Below are 14,718 nucleotides of genomic sequence, written 5' to 3' on the forward strand. Positions count from 1 at the left end.
GATATTATGAGACCCTAGATATTCTTCCAGGGATGATTTCCCTGCGACTCACTGTGGACATGCTTTGTGTTCAGGTGGCATGAAAGGATAGAGGGATGCATGGTTTTTATTTATTCCCCCAGAATAGGTAACCTTCCCTCCTCTCTTTAAAAAGGCTGCAAGGTGCAGTGTTTATTTTTAATTACTCCAAGATGAATGTGCTTACAGTTTTAGCTTTGACTAGGTGGGCTGTACCTGGGTGCTCAACGAGACCACGTTCAAAGTGGACAGGGCGCTGTACAACAGGCATTTCTAGATCTGAGCACGGGCGTGCACCCACACGTACATACGCCCCTCACCCTGCAGCCTGGAGTCCACTGTTCTGCATGGCGGGTAAGCAGTGCGCCTTTGGAATGCGCTCTGGGACCAGGGAGAGGACCTTGGACGCGCTGTCTGTCCCCAGGCCCGCCTCGCTCCCACGTCCCCAGGCCTCCCCCACCCCGAGTGAGGAAGCCCTGCTCATTCAGGCTTCGGAGGCATTTCTGCATTCTCCTGCGGCCAGATTAGGGCCCTCCCGGCGCCCCTTCCCCGGGTGCCTCTGCCAGGGGCGGGGGCGGAGCCGCGCGGGCCGGCGGCCCAGATGGCCAGGCAGCCCCAAGCGGGGACACTTTCTCAGGCTTTCAAAAAGAGCACTTTCTTTCCTGCCTAATATTTAGCTCCTTCAAATGCAAATGGGAGGTTTCGCTCCAAGGTTAGCATAACAATTATGGGAAAGCTTTAAATCTGATGCGTTTGTTTACATGATGAAAGGCGGGCAGGATCCGAAAGCTCCGAGGCCCCGGCCTTTCAGCAACTATTTTCTAACTAGTGAACTGCAAGTCAATTTTAGATCACAAAGAAAACCAATTTATATTACGATGTAGGCTAATTTTGGAGGGAGTACTACATAATCAATGCCCCCCATCCCCCTGTTCCTTTTCACAGTGCAGTTTGATGCGAGGTAATTGGTGTTAGTGATGCGCGGGAAGGTCTTCATTACCGAGGACGATGGGAACCCGGATGAGGCCAGTGCAGGTAGAGAATTTTCCAGCGACTTTGGTGGGGTTTTGGCATAACGTGCTAAATACATCTTTTTAAAAAGTTCATTTTCTTTGCGATTTCAAAAAGGCTTGTGTGGTTTTAAGTACTCCTGATGGGTATAAGACTGAGACTTCGTGACATCCGCTCACTATACAAGCATTAATTTCCACGCAATGACAGTGAGAACTGAACTGGGCCCATGAGAGGTGTCTCAGATCTGCCTGGAAGTGGGGGGTGGGGAGAAGACCACCATCAAGGCCTAGTGATGAACAAGAAAGAAATCTTAGCCCTTTAAGCACAACAAACAACAAAAGAAAACTCTCTTATTTTACTCTTAGCTGGTCCAGGAGACTTTCTTCAGACCTTCCTCCTGGGACCATCCTCCCACTTGCCACGCACAGAAAGGAGAGCTCTTATATGTGGTGTTGTGAGATCTCAGCCTATTAGGGTTCTTGTCACCGTGAGACTCAGGAGAGAATGAAGACCCTTGGGAGCTTATTAAATGTATTGGCTTCATTAACAATATATTGGCAAATGTTTTGTAAAACTACAATCTACAATGCCTACAACACAGAACGTTTATGAGCACATAGTATTTAACAATATTATCCCATTTTTGGAGTGTTTATTGATCACCATAAAGATGCCATTTTCAATATTAATATTAAGCTACAAAACCATTTTTAAAAGAATCTTGCAGTATTTCTACAAGTGAGCTGAAATACCTGTCTTGTCGGTGGGACCAGGGCAAACACACATGTGCTATTATCTGACAGGTGCAAAGCAGTGGTTTTCAACTTGAGTGTGTAGCAGAACCTCAGGGCCTTGTTTAAACACAGGTGGCTGGACCTCACCCCCAGAGTGTCTGATTGAGTGGTCTGGGGTGGAGCCTGAGGATTTCCATTTCTCACAAGTTGCTGGGGCTGCTGATGTCCTCACTTGGACCACACTTGGAGAACCAGTAGCCTAAACGAATCCTAGAGTTGTGTAATTTTGAGAGAACCTAATATGATAAAAGAGTTTCCCTTTTGCAAAATAGCTCAGAGAAAAAACAATAGTTACTGACTGAACCATACATGCTAGTAAATAAAATTGAGTAGCTATTCTTAAATTTAATTATTTCTGTAATATGGGTTTTAAAGATTGTTGGCTTGACCTATTTAGGAACTCAAAGTGAGAAGTCTTCCTGAGTTAAATAGAAAAACACTCTCTGGCCCTGCTAGCCAGATGAATGTGTTCTCAGGGGATGGTGGTGTGTTAGTGAAATGTGTTTATTTTCTGATAGTCAGATACACTGAGATCCACTGCACTGAATGTGCGCCTTGGCTATCCTAGTAATCATTCCCCTTTCATCAGTTGCCCTGTGCTTTGGTTTCTTAGGGAGTGTTCTGTTTTTCTGAAATTCTTAACAGGCTCCTTTTTCATTATTAAAATCCTTCTTCAGACACTACTCCTGAAATAAGCCTTCAAGACAGAGACATAGAGATTCTTGTGAAATTTTAACTGTTTTAAAACGAAATATTAAAACTCCTCATTTATCTAATCATTTAATGTAATCAAACATACATGTATGCTCATGTTTAGAGTCTGTATTTGATCTTTCTGCCATCAATATGTGCATTTTCCCCTGTTTTATTTTATTTTTTCTATTTATTTAAAAAATGGAAGAGAGAGGGAAAGAGAGATAGACACATCGATGAGAGAGAACATTGATTGGCCGCCTCCTGCATGCCTCCCACTGGGGATCGGGCCCACAACCTGGGCATGTGCCATGACCGGGAATCGAACTGGTGACTTCTTGGTACATGGGTTGACGCTCAACCACTGAGCCACACTAGCCGGGCCCCCTGTTTTATTTTACATTGCATATCCTCTGTGGCAGACATTTTAATTCTGACTTTCATGGTGTTTCATAGAGCCACACAGAAATAGACACATGAAAACCAATTATTTTGATGATGATGATGTCTCGTTAAGTGGCTTAACATCATGTTAGGTTCTGTGTACATTCTGCTAAAATATGTGGATAAAGATATATCTTCAGTATAAAGTCATATATACATTAGCCATTTGACCATGGACATCTGCCATGCTAGTTGAGAAACAAATATTAAACTTAAGTTATAGGAGAAATTTTTCTTGTCATATTTTTATATATAGTAAGAAAATAGATGCCTCAAAAAGTAATATGTAAATCATTTTGCAAAATAAATGAACACCTAAAATTGATCTTTTGTTTCATAGGCATCAGAACATGCTGGAGGACATTCCTCTAGAAGTAACCAGCTCTGTGACATTGGATATTGAGGATAGAGGGCAATGGTTGTTGAAATATACTTTCTTAAGTAAGTCATTTTATCTTCCCTCATCGACAGTATGATGGGTGGATGCTCTTTATGGTTCTTTCTGGATTATGTGTATAGCATTCGCATTGGTTTACTTAAGTCACATAATATGTACACATGCAAGAGGGTCAGCATTGATTTAAATAGGAGACTATTATGATAATATTGTCAATATCTTTTAAAATTATTGTGATCTCCTCTACATGTGGTACAGTTTCTTCGGATTTGTGGAAAACGCTATGTTGATTGTTTTTCATTATAAAAGGGTCAACTTCTTTGAGCAACTGCTTTTTCTACCTAGACATGCAAGTCATTGAGGAGGCATTTAATTTAGAGACCCAGCAGAATTCCTTTACCCTTGCCATTATCCTTTGTCACAGCTGACTGCTTTAGTGCCAATAAAATGCTAAGGGCTCTGGTTTTTACTGGGCAAAGTACTGAGTGGCAAAGTCATTCCTATTAAATATTAACATCACTTACTAAGAATAATTAGAAATAAAATAAACTAGCATATAAAATTTGAATCTTAATCATCCTCTGCTCTTGTTCAGGTGTTGAAAAATCATTTTCTTGGTCCTAAATATAGTTAGGATTTTAAGGGCATTAAGCTATCATCACAGAGAGGCAGTGGACATTTCCACAGGTATTTAAGAGACTTGAACTTTTTGGAAGCCAAGTGAAGAGTGTAATGAGAAACCTGTGTGTGTGTGTGTGTGTGTGTGACCCTGTATTGTGAGCTTAGAAAACAAAACTGGGAAATCAGACATAAAGCACAAAGTGGAAAATGAGAATAAATAAAGCTCTAGGGTATTTTCTAGTTCTGAAATAAAACCACATTATGAATCCAATAGGTCAATTATGTGTAAATACAGCATAGAGGGTAGATATCCAGAAATAACAGATTTTGCTCTCCAGAGGGAAACAGGGAATTAACCATAGTAGTGGACTCTGGAATAGGGGTACTTCATTAGATAAGAAGGGTAAAGCTTGGATTCATTCATTCTATTGTATAACTCTTATTTACCAATTCTCCTGCTGGTATACATTTGGGTTGTTTCCATTTATTTTTGATATTACAAGTAGTGCTGCTGTGATCATTATTATGCTAGTTTCCTGGTGTTAGATTATCTTTAGGGCTTCTCCTCTTTGTGATGCATTATTAATGTTTCTTCTGACTAGTCCATGAATTTTATTAAGAAAATAGTAACCTTGACTTCCGGTCAAGATGGCGGCGTAGGTAACCGCGGTATCGCATCCTCCCACAACCACATCAAAGTTACAACTAAACTACAGAACCACCATCATTCAAAACCGCCTGAAATCAAGCTGAATGGAAGTCCTACAACTACGGAATTAAAGCAGCAGCCACATCCAGACTGGTTGGAGGGGCGGAGGCACGAGGGGCAGTGGCCTTGGCGGTGGCAGCTGCAACGGCAGTGGCTTGATGGGCTGGTCCCACACCCACGTGTGGCGGATAAAAATCAGGAGGCTCCTGTGGCTGGGAAGGTCCTTCCTGAGGACTGAGGGGTCCCCGTCCCACACCAGGTGCCCCGCTCAGGGTTCCAGTGCCAGGAAGAGAAGTCCCCATAACTTCTGGCTGGAAAAACCAGTGGGAATTGAGGCTCAGGGAAGCTGAAGTGGCTGGAGCCCCAGGCAGCTCTTTAAAGGGCCGGAGCACGGACTTATCGGACTCTCTCCCTCTGAGCTTGGAGGGGAGGCAGCTCGAGGGGCACCAGAGACATACAGGGAAGAACTGAACTGTTGGGCACTGGAGCGAGGGCTGGAGAGGGGGCTTTCTCAGGGACAAACGTGCTGTCAGAGGCCTTTGTTCCTTTGGTGAGCCCTTCCCGGGGCGGCAGACAGTCGCCATATCTGGGACTCCAGCAACCTGGCTCACACTGGTAGCCCCGCCCTGTTGATTCCCTGAGGCCCCGCCCCGCCCCACACAACTTTCAAGCCCACCCAAGCTGTTGCCACTTGCTTAACCATAGGATTGGCCTGTCTTGGATCCTGCTTCAGGTTTTTCCTAAATTCTTTCAAACAAGCAGCATCTGGTCTCAGCCCCATACCTCTCATTAAGTAATACACTGAAATAAACACAGGGAGGCAGCCAAAATGAGGAGACAAAGAAACAGGTCCCAGATGAAAGAACAGAACAAAACCCCAATAAAAGAACTAAGCGAAAGGGAGATAAGCAACCTAACAGATACTGAGTTCAAAATACTGCATATAAGGAAGCTCAATGAACTTAGTGAGAACCTCAGTGAACTTAGGGAGGGCCTCAAGAGCATAAAAAAGGACCAGTTAGAAATCATGGATACACAGTTAGAATTGAAGAAGGCATTAACTGAAATAAAGAATAATTTACACAGCTTCAATAATAGAGTACGTAAATCCAAGGAGCAAACCATCGATTTGGAATTTAAGGAAGCAAAAAATGCCCAATCAGAACAGCAAAAAGAAAAAAGAATCCAAAAAAAATTAGGATAGTGTAAGGAGCCTCTGGGACAACTTCAAGCGTGCCAACATTCGCATCTTGGGGGTGCCGGAAGGAGAACAAGAAATCGAAAACCTGTTTGAAACAATCATGGCAGAAAACTGTCCTAACTTGGTGAAGGAAACAGACATACAAGTCCAGGAAGCATAGAGAGTCCCAAACAAGATGAACCCCAAGAGGCCCACAGCAAGACACATCATCATCAAAATGCTAAAGGTTCAAGACAAAGAGAGAATCTTAAAAGCAGCAAGAGAAAGGCAGCTAGTTACCTACAAGGGAGTTCCCATCAGGCTGTCAGCTGATTTCTCAAAATAAACTTTGCAGGCCAGAAGGGAGTGGCAAGAAATATTCAGAGTGATGAAAAGCAAGAACCTACAACCATAATTACTCTATCCTGCAAAGCTGTCATTTAGAATCGATGGACATATAAAAACTTTCCCAGATAAGAAAAAATTAAAGAAGTTCATCACTACCAAACCGTTATTATATGAAATAATGAAGGGTCTTTTTGAAGAAAAAGATAAAAAATATGAACAAACAAAATGGCAATGAACACATATCTATCGACAATGGAATCTACAAACAAAATGAACAGGCAGAACAGAAACATTCTCACAGATACAGAGAACATTTTGTTGGTTGCCAGTTGGGAGGAGGGTTGGGGGAATGGGTGAAAAAGGTGAAGGGATTAAGAAGCACTAATTCATTGCTAGACTGACAAACCTCAAAGGGAAAGGGGTTGGGGGGTGGGACGAAATAAACCAAAGAACTTATATGCATAACCAATGGACACAGACAGTAGTGTGGGAAAAGGTGGGAGGAGGCGGGAATGGGGAGGAGGGGGTCAATGGGGGAAAAATGTGGAACATCTGTAATACATTTGTGGACCAGAGAGTCCTGGGTTCGGATTCCGCTAAGGGCACATACGTTGGTTACAGTTTGTCCCCGGCCCTGGTTGGGGTTGTGTGGGTGGCAGCCACTCGATGTGTCTCTCTCACATCAGTGTTTCTCTCTCTCCCGCTCTATCTAAAGGTAAATGCAAAAAAAAAAAAAAAAAAAAAAAAAGAATGAAAATAGTAACCCCTAAACTGATTTTCTGTCTTGAACAGTAGAACTGTTATTGAAGGGTCTGTAACTCTTGAACTTTTTAAGCTAATGGCAAAATTGTTTTCCGAACACTATACACTCCTACTACAGTGAAAGAGTTCCTGTTGCTGTATCCTTCCTAACATATCGCATTAACACCATTTTAAATTTTGTCAACTTGAGGATGGCAAAATTTTATTTCACTTTGGTTTTTAATAAATTTAATATTTTAACCATTTTTAAGTGTACAGTTCAGTAGTGTTAAGTATGTTTTCGTTGTTTTGAAACAGGTATCAGGACTTCTTCATCTTGCAAAATTGAAACTCTATACCCATTAAATAACTATTTCTCTCTCCCTCAAGCTCCTGGCAATCACCATTGTACTTTCTGTACCTATAACTCTGACTACTCTAGATACCTCATGTAAATGGAATAATACAGTATTAAAAAACTACACATATCAGACAAATCATACATTTGTCTTTTGTGACTGGCTGAATTTCACTTAACATAATGCCCTCAAGGTTCATCCATTTTGTAGCATGTGTCAAAATGTCTTCTCTTTTTAAGAAAAAGTCACATACCATTGTATATACATACCACTTTTTTATTTTTTAGTCACACATCTGTCAATGGACATTGGGATGTTTCCACCTCTTGGCTATTGTGAATAGTGTTGCTATGGACATGGTGGGGCAAATAGGTCTTGTGATCCTGCTTTTAAATCTTGTAGATATACATCCAGACAGATATTGCTGGGTCACATGGTCATTCTATTTTTAATTTTTTGAGAAGTATCCATACTATTCATAGCAGCTGTACCATTTTAAATTCCTATCCACAGTGCACAAGGTTCCTATTTCTGCACATCCTTGTCAACATTTGTTACTATCTGATTTGTTGATAGTAGCAGTTCTATAGGGTATGAGGTGATATCCCATTGTGGCTTTGATTTACATTTCTCTAATAGTTAGTGTTGCTAAGCATCTTTTCATATGCTTGCTGGCAATTTGTATATCCTCTTTGAAGATAGTCTATTCAAGTTCTTTGCCCATTTTTAAAATATACACTTATTTAAATTAAAATTTAAAGAAAAGGTTCACCTATTTCTTCCACCCTCCACCCACTGCCTTTTGCAACTACCAATATGTTTCATTGTATCAATGAGCTTTTTAAAAAATTTTTGTATCTCTGTATTGTTATTTTTTTTTTTTTAGATTCCATGTATAATAGAGATTATACAATATTTATCTTTCTCTGTCTGACTTATTTCAGTTAGCCTAAAGCCCTTGTGGTCCATCCATGTTGTCTCAAATGGCAAGATTTTATTTTTTTTATGGCTGAATAATATTCCATTGTACATATATGCCACAATTTCTCTATCCATTCAGCCATTGATGGGCACTTAAGTTGTTTCCATATCTTGACTATTGTAAATAAAGCTGCAATGAACATAAGGGTGCATAAATCTTTTTGAGTTCGTGTTTTTGTTTTCTTTGGATAAATACCCAGAAGTGGGACTGCTAGATCATATGATAGTTCTACTTTTAATTTTTGAGGAACCTTCATACAGGTTTTCATAGTGACTACACCAATTTACATTTACAGTCCCACTAACACTGCACAAGGGTTCCCTTTTTTCAGATCCTCACCAACAATTGTTATTTTTTGTCTTTTTGACAGGTGTGAAGTGATTTGCTATTGTGGTTTTAATTTGCATTTATCTCATGATTAATGATGTTAAGCATTTTTCCATGTACATATTGGTCATCACTATATGTTCTTTGGAAAAATGTCTATTCAGATCTTCTGCCCATTTGTAAATCAGATTTTATTTTACTATTGTGTTGTATGAGTTCTTTACATATTTTGGATATTAGCCCCTTGTCAGATATATGATTAGCAAATATTTTCTCCCATTTAATAAGTTGTGTTTTTATTTTGCTGATGGTTTCCTTTGCTGTGCAGAAGCATTTTTGTTTGATGTAGTACCACTTATTTATTTTTGTTATTGGTGTCAGATTTTAAAAAACCATTGTCAAGACTTATGTCAAGGTTACTGCCTGTGTTTTCTTTTAGGGGTTTTATGGTGTCTGGTATTCCATCTAAGTCTTTATCCATTTTTAGTATTAATTTTTGTGCATAGTGTAAGATATGGCTGTGTTCTTTTGCATGTGGCTGTCCAGTTTTCCCAACACCATTTATGGAAGAGGCTGTTCTTTCCCCATTGTATATTCTTGACTCCTTTGTCATAAATTAATTGTCCATATATACATAGGTATTTTGCTTGGCTCTCTGTTTTGTTCCATAGATCTATGTGTGTGTTTTTTATGCCAATACCATACTGCTTTAATTAGTATAGCTTTATAATATAGTTTGAAAATCAAGGATCATGATGCCTGCAGTTTTGTTCTTTCTCAAGATTGCTTTAGCTATTTGAGATCTTTTTGTGATTCCATGCAAATTTTAGGATTGTTTGTTCTCTTTCTGTGAAAAATTGCATTGGAATTTTGATAGGGATTGCATTGCATATGTATATTGTTTTGGTTAGTATGGACATTTCAACCATATTAACTCTTCCAATCCATGAATATAGGACATTTTTTCATTTATTTGGGTCTTCAATTTCTTTCATTAAAATCTTGTCATTTTTAATACACAGGTCTTTCACCTCCTTAGTTAAATTTTATTCCTAGGTATTTTATTCTTTTTGATGCAGTTATACATGAGATTGTATTCTTAACTTCTTTTTCTTTCACTTTGTTATTAGTGTACAGAAATGCAATAGATTTTTGTGTATTGATTTTGTATCTTGCAACTTTCTGAATTGTCCATTAGTTCTAATAGTTTTTGATGGTGTCTTTAAGGTTCTGTTTATGTAATATGATGTTATCGGCAAAGTGACAATATTACTTCTTCTTTTCCAATTTGGATGCATTTTATATATTTTTCTCACCTAATTGCTCTAGCTAGGACTTCCAATACTATGTTGAATAAAAGTGGCAAGAGTGGGCACCCTTGTCTTTTTTTAGATTTTAGAGGAAAAGCTTTCAGCTTTTCACTATTTAGTAGAATGTTAACTGTGGGCTTGTCATATATGACCTTTATTATGTTGAGTTATATTTCCTCTGTATATGCTTTGTTGAGAGTTTTGTTTTTTATCATAAATGGATGTTTAATTTTGTCAAATGCTTTTCTTGTATCCTCTTTGAAGATATTTCTATTCAAGTACTTTGCCCATTTTTTAATCAGGTTATTTGTTTTGTTTTTGTTATTATTGAGTTGTAGGAGTTCTTTAATATTCTGGATATTAACTTCTTATCAGATGTATAATTTGCAAATATTTTTCCCATTTTATAGAGTGCCTTTTCACTTTGTTGATTGTGCTATTTGATGAAGAAGTTTTTAAGTTTGATGTAGTCTAATTTAGCTATTTTTACTTTTATTGTCTGTGCTTTTGGTGTAAAATTGGCATTTTAAATTAATGGATTTGTTCTGCTAAGGAATAATGTATATCTGTATTCATGAGTGAGATTGGTCTTTAAATTTCCTATTTTACACTTTCCTGATTTTGTTTCAAAATCACAGTAGTCATTGAAAATGACCTAAGGATTGTTTTTCCTTTAATATTTTATGAAATATTATGTGTAAGATGAAATATCTGTCCTTGAATAATGAATAAAATTTGCCTGGGCCTGGTGTTTTATTTATGAGAATATTTCAAACTATTGATTACATTTATTTAATGATTTTAAAACTATTTAAGTAGTTTTTCTTTTTGAGTCCATTCAGTAAGATATATGTATATTTTTTTCTAAGAATCTATTTCAATATTTTGGTAGCATAAAGTTGATAATATTCTTTTAGTTTTAAAAAATTGATTGCTACACCTATAGTTATGCACCCTTTTAATTTCCATATTGTTTATTTGTATGCTCTGTTTTATTAATGAAGTCTGCCAGAAGTTTGTCAATTTAATTAATCTTTTCTAACAGGTCAGCTTGTGTCTGTGGTCCTTTATTGTATATTTTTTTCTTCTGTTTTTATTTTCATTACTTCATTTCATATACTTCATCTGACTTTTTTCTGTTCTTGAAAACTTCTTAAATTGTCTGCTTAATTCAGTATTTTCCAGTCATTTCTTTCTTGTCATATATACATTAAATGCATTAAAATTTCCTTCTAAATATCATTTTATTATCGTTCCTGAGCTATTGAAAAGTGTATTTTTATTTTTAAACATAAGAGCATTTAAACAAGATTTCTGCTAGTATTGCTTTTTGTAACTACTGATCGGTACATTTTCATGAAAGAACATTTTCTATTTTTGTAAATAATCCACATATGGTTTAAGAAAATGAGTATTTACCAGTTATTTCTAATAGCTGTATGTCATTTATAATATTGAGACAGTTTGTGTTCTATATTCCTATTTACTTCTTCACTTGTTTATTAAGGAGAAAGGTTTTGAAATTCCTTGTTAAGATGACATATTTGTAAATTTACCATTATAGTTCTCTAAAGTTTCATTTTATACATTTCAAAACTTTATTCTAGATGCACTGAAGTTTAAATTATATGGTTTGGTGATTTGAACTTTTTACACTATTTTGTGTGTGTTATCTGGAATATTTTTTGTCTTAAAGTGTGTATGTAGTTACTGTCCATTAATATAGCCTAATCAGTTTTATTTATTTATTTATTATCCTATGAAAACTACAGATAGCTAAATTTTAAAAATTTTAGTCTGAAATACCCTGACTTTTAACATGAAATGTATTCATTTTGAATTGGTTGTGATTAATAATACATTTGGATTTATTTCAAATATGTTATTGTGTATCTTCTATTTATTCAGTTTTTATGCTGTTATTTCTTTTGATTTTAGCGCTTAATAATCTTAAATTAATCTGTTTCTCATCCAACAATGGAGTCATCTTACAATATTTGAACTCCCATTACTCTTCTGTTGTCTCATCTGCTATTATTCACTGGTGGCTTTTTTATAAACCCCACAAAATAGGTATTACAGTTTTATATATACACTGTCTTTTTAAAAATGTTAACCCTGTTTTCACTTTCTTTTCTTGAATTTCTCACCTTTCTTGTCTTTTGGTCTTTCTTTTTGGCTCATTTTATATTTCCTAAATTAAATCTTATAGTGATGTCCTTATTGAGCCTCTATTAATAGTACATACTCAATGTTTGTTTGGTACCTTTATTTTGTCCATGTTCTTTTTTTTTTAAGTATAATTTTCATTTTATTTTCTTCCAGAGAAGTTTTCTTCAGTCCTTAAAGGCTTAACTCTTTACGTGGGCTTTGGTGGAGATTGTGGGGCAGCTCCCACAGGTCTAAATCGAGGTGGGGGTGCTCGGTCTTTCTGGGCTTCCGGAGAATGATTCCTGACCACCTTGCAGTGAATGGCACCACTCACAGCACATAGGCATATAAGACACCTGCTTCGGAGATGTCACTAAGGGCTGAGGCTGTGACCTATACTGTGTTTTGAATGATGTACTTCTGAATGGCCTTGTCCTTGGGGACCCATCCAGTGCTGTTGGTGCACCGAATAGCCTTCACATGGCCTCTGCCTTTTTTGGCACAACCATTGTTCCTTCTTTTCTTGGTCATCTTGGAAGCAAGGACCCGAGAGAAGTTTAAATTAAAACTTTATACCAACAATTTTCAACCTGTGAGAATTTTTAAAACATGCAATTCCTGACCATGTAGTCAGGGCACTGACCTCTTTCCCCTTAGATTGTCAAATAAAAACATGACAATCTCCAACACAACAATAGCCATCCTGTGTGAATGAATCAAAATTATACCTATTTTTTTTTTTGTCAATTTGGCAAAAAATGTATTTTTTGGTGTGCTGCAGAGTTTTAGTAATTAGTTTATGTGTGCCTTGAGATAGAAAAGGTTGAAAATCGCTGCTATGTATAGAATTCTAGCTTGATTGTTATTTTTCCTTAGCACTTTTTGATATTATTTTGCTCTTTTCTGGCTTCTGTTACTAAAATCAGCCATATGTCTAATTTTTATTTTTGTTAATTTGTCTTTGTCTTCTTTAAAGATCTTCTTTTGTCTTTGATGTTGTACAGATTTTGCATTATGTCCATAGATTATTTCTTTTATTGCCCATTTCTTTTACTAGCTCTTTCATATTTTCTTCCTCTTTATCCCTCAGGGCCTCATTCTGTATAATTTCTCCAAGTTTACCTTCCAGTGCACTAATTTTGTCTTCAGCTTTGTCTTTCTAGCTGTTTAGTTTATTAAATGTTTAGTTTCAATTATTATATATTTTATTTCTATAAAATGTATTTTTACAGGTCATTTAAATACAGCTATTTTTAAATACAGCTCATTTTAATGGTCTCATTCTTTTGAAATGTAATTTCAATGCTCTCTTATTGTTTAACATTTTAAATATAATTAATTTATATTCAAATCTGTATCTGATAATTTCAGTGTCTGTTGTTTTTCATTGTTTGTACAAATGCTAGTTCATGGCTGGTATAATGTGGTATTTTGTTTTTAACTGTGGGAATTTAAGTTTTGATTATAGATGATTCCTCTAAATAGGGATTTATCTTTGTTTAAACCAGGTTACTGGAATCACTAACAATGAAGCACTCTTTAAAAATAATTTTTAGCTTGGTGTTTTTATTATTTATTTATTTATTTTTAAATCTTTATTGTTGAATGTAGAATGTATTACAAATGTTCTTCATTTTTCCCCCATTGACACCCTCCTCCCCACTCCTGCCCTCCTCCCGCCTTTTCCCACACTATTGTCTGTGTCCATTGGTTATGCATATAAGTTCTTTGGTTTATTTCTTCCCACCCGCCCAACCCCTTTCCCTTTGAAGTTTGTCAGTCTAGTAATGAATTTGTACTTCTTAATCCCTTCACCTTTTTCACCCATTCCCCCAACCACCCTCCCAACTGGCAACCAACAAAATGTTCTCTGTATCTATGAGAATGTTTCTGTTCTGCCTGTTCATTTTGTTTGTAGATTCCATTGTCGATAGATATGTATTCATTGCCATTTTGTTTGGTCATACATTTTATCTTTTTCTTCAAAAAGATCCTTCATCATTTTATATAATAACGGTTTGGTAGTGATGAACTTCTTTAATTTTTTCTTATCTGGGAAAGTTTTTATATGTCCATCGATTCTAAATGACAGCTTTGCAGGATAGAGTAATTTTGGTTGTAGGTTCTTGCTTTTCATCACTCTGAATATTTCTTGCCACTCCCTTCTGGCCTGCAAAGTTTCTTTTGAGAAATCAGCTGACAGCCTGATGGGAACTCCCTTGTAGGTAACTAGCTGCCTTTCTCTTGCTGCTTTTAAGATTCTCTCTTTGTCTTGAACCTTTTGCATTTTGATGATGATGTGTCTTGGTGTGGGCCTCGGGGTTCATCTTGTTTGGGACTCTCTATGCTTCCTGGACTTGTATGTCTGTTTCCTTCACCAAGTTAGGACAGTTTTCTGCCATGATTGTTTCAAACAGGTTTTCGATTTCTTGTTCTCACTCTTCTCCTTCTGGCACCCCCAAGATGCGAATGTTGGCACGCTTGAAGTTGTCCCAGAGGCTCCTTACACTATCTTCATTTTTTTTGGATTCTTTTTTCTTTTTGCTGTTCTGATTGGGCATTTTTTTGCTTCCTTAAATTCCAAATCAATGGTTTGCTCCTTGGATTTACGTACTCTACTATTGAGCCTG

General features: G+C 37.0%; 1 pseudogene; it reads right to left on the minus strand.

Annotated features, from left to right (window-relative positions):
- Positions 1 to 12,296: 12,296 nt before the first annotated feature.
- LOC118626235 lies at positions 12,297 to 12,619 on the minus strand (annotated as a pseudogene).
- Between the last annotated feature and the right edge of the window lie 2,099 nt (positions 12,620 to 14,718).

Source organism: Molossus molossus, unplaced genomic scaffold (assembly GCF_014108415.1).
Source record: "Molossus molossus isolate mMolMol1 unplaced genomic scaffold, mMolMol1.p scaffold_m16_p_12, whole genome shotgun sequence".
Classification (NCBI taxonomy): domain Eukaryota; kingdom Metazoa; phylum Chordata; class Mammalia; order Chiroptera; family Molossidae; genus Molossus; species Molossus molossus.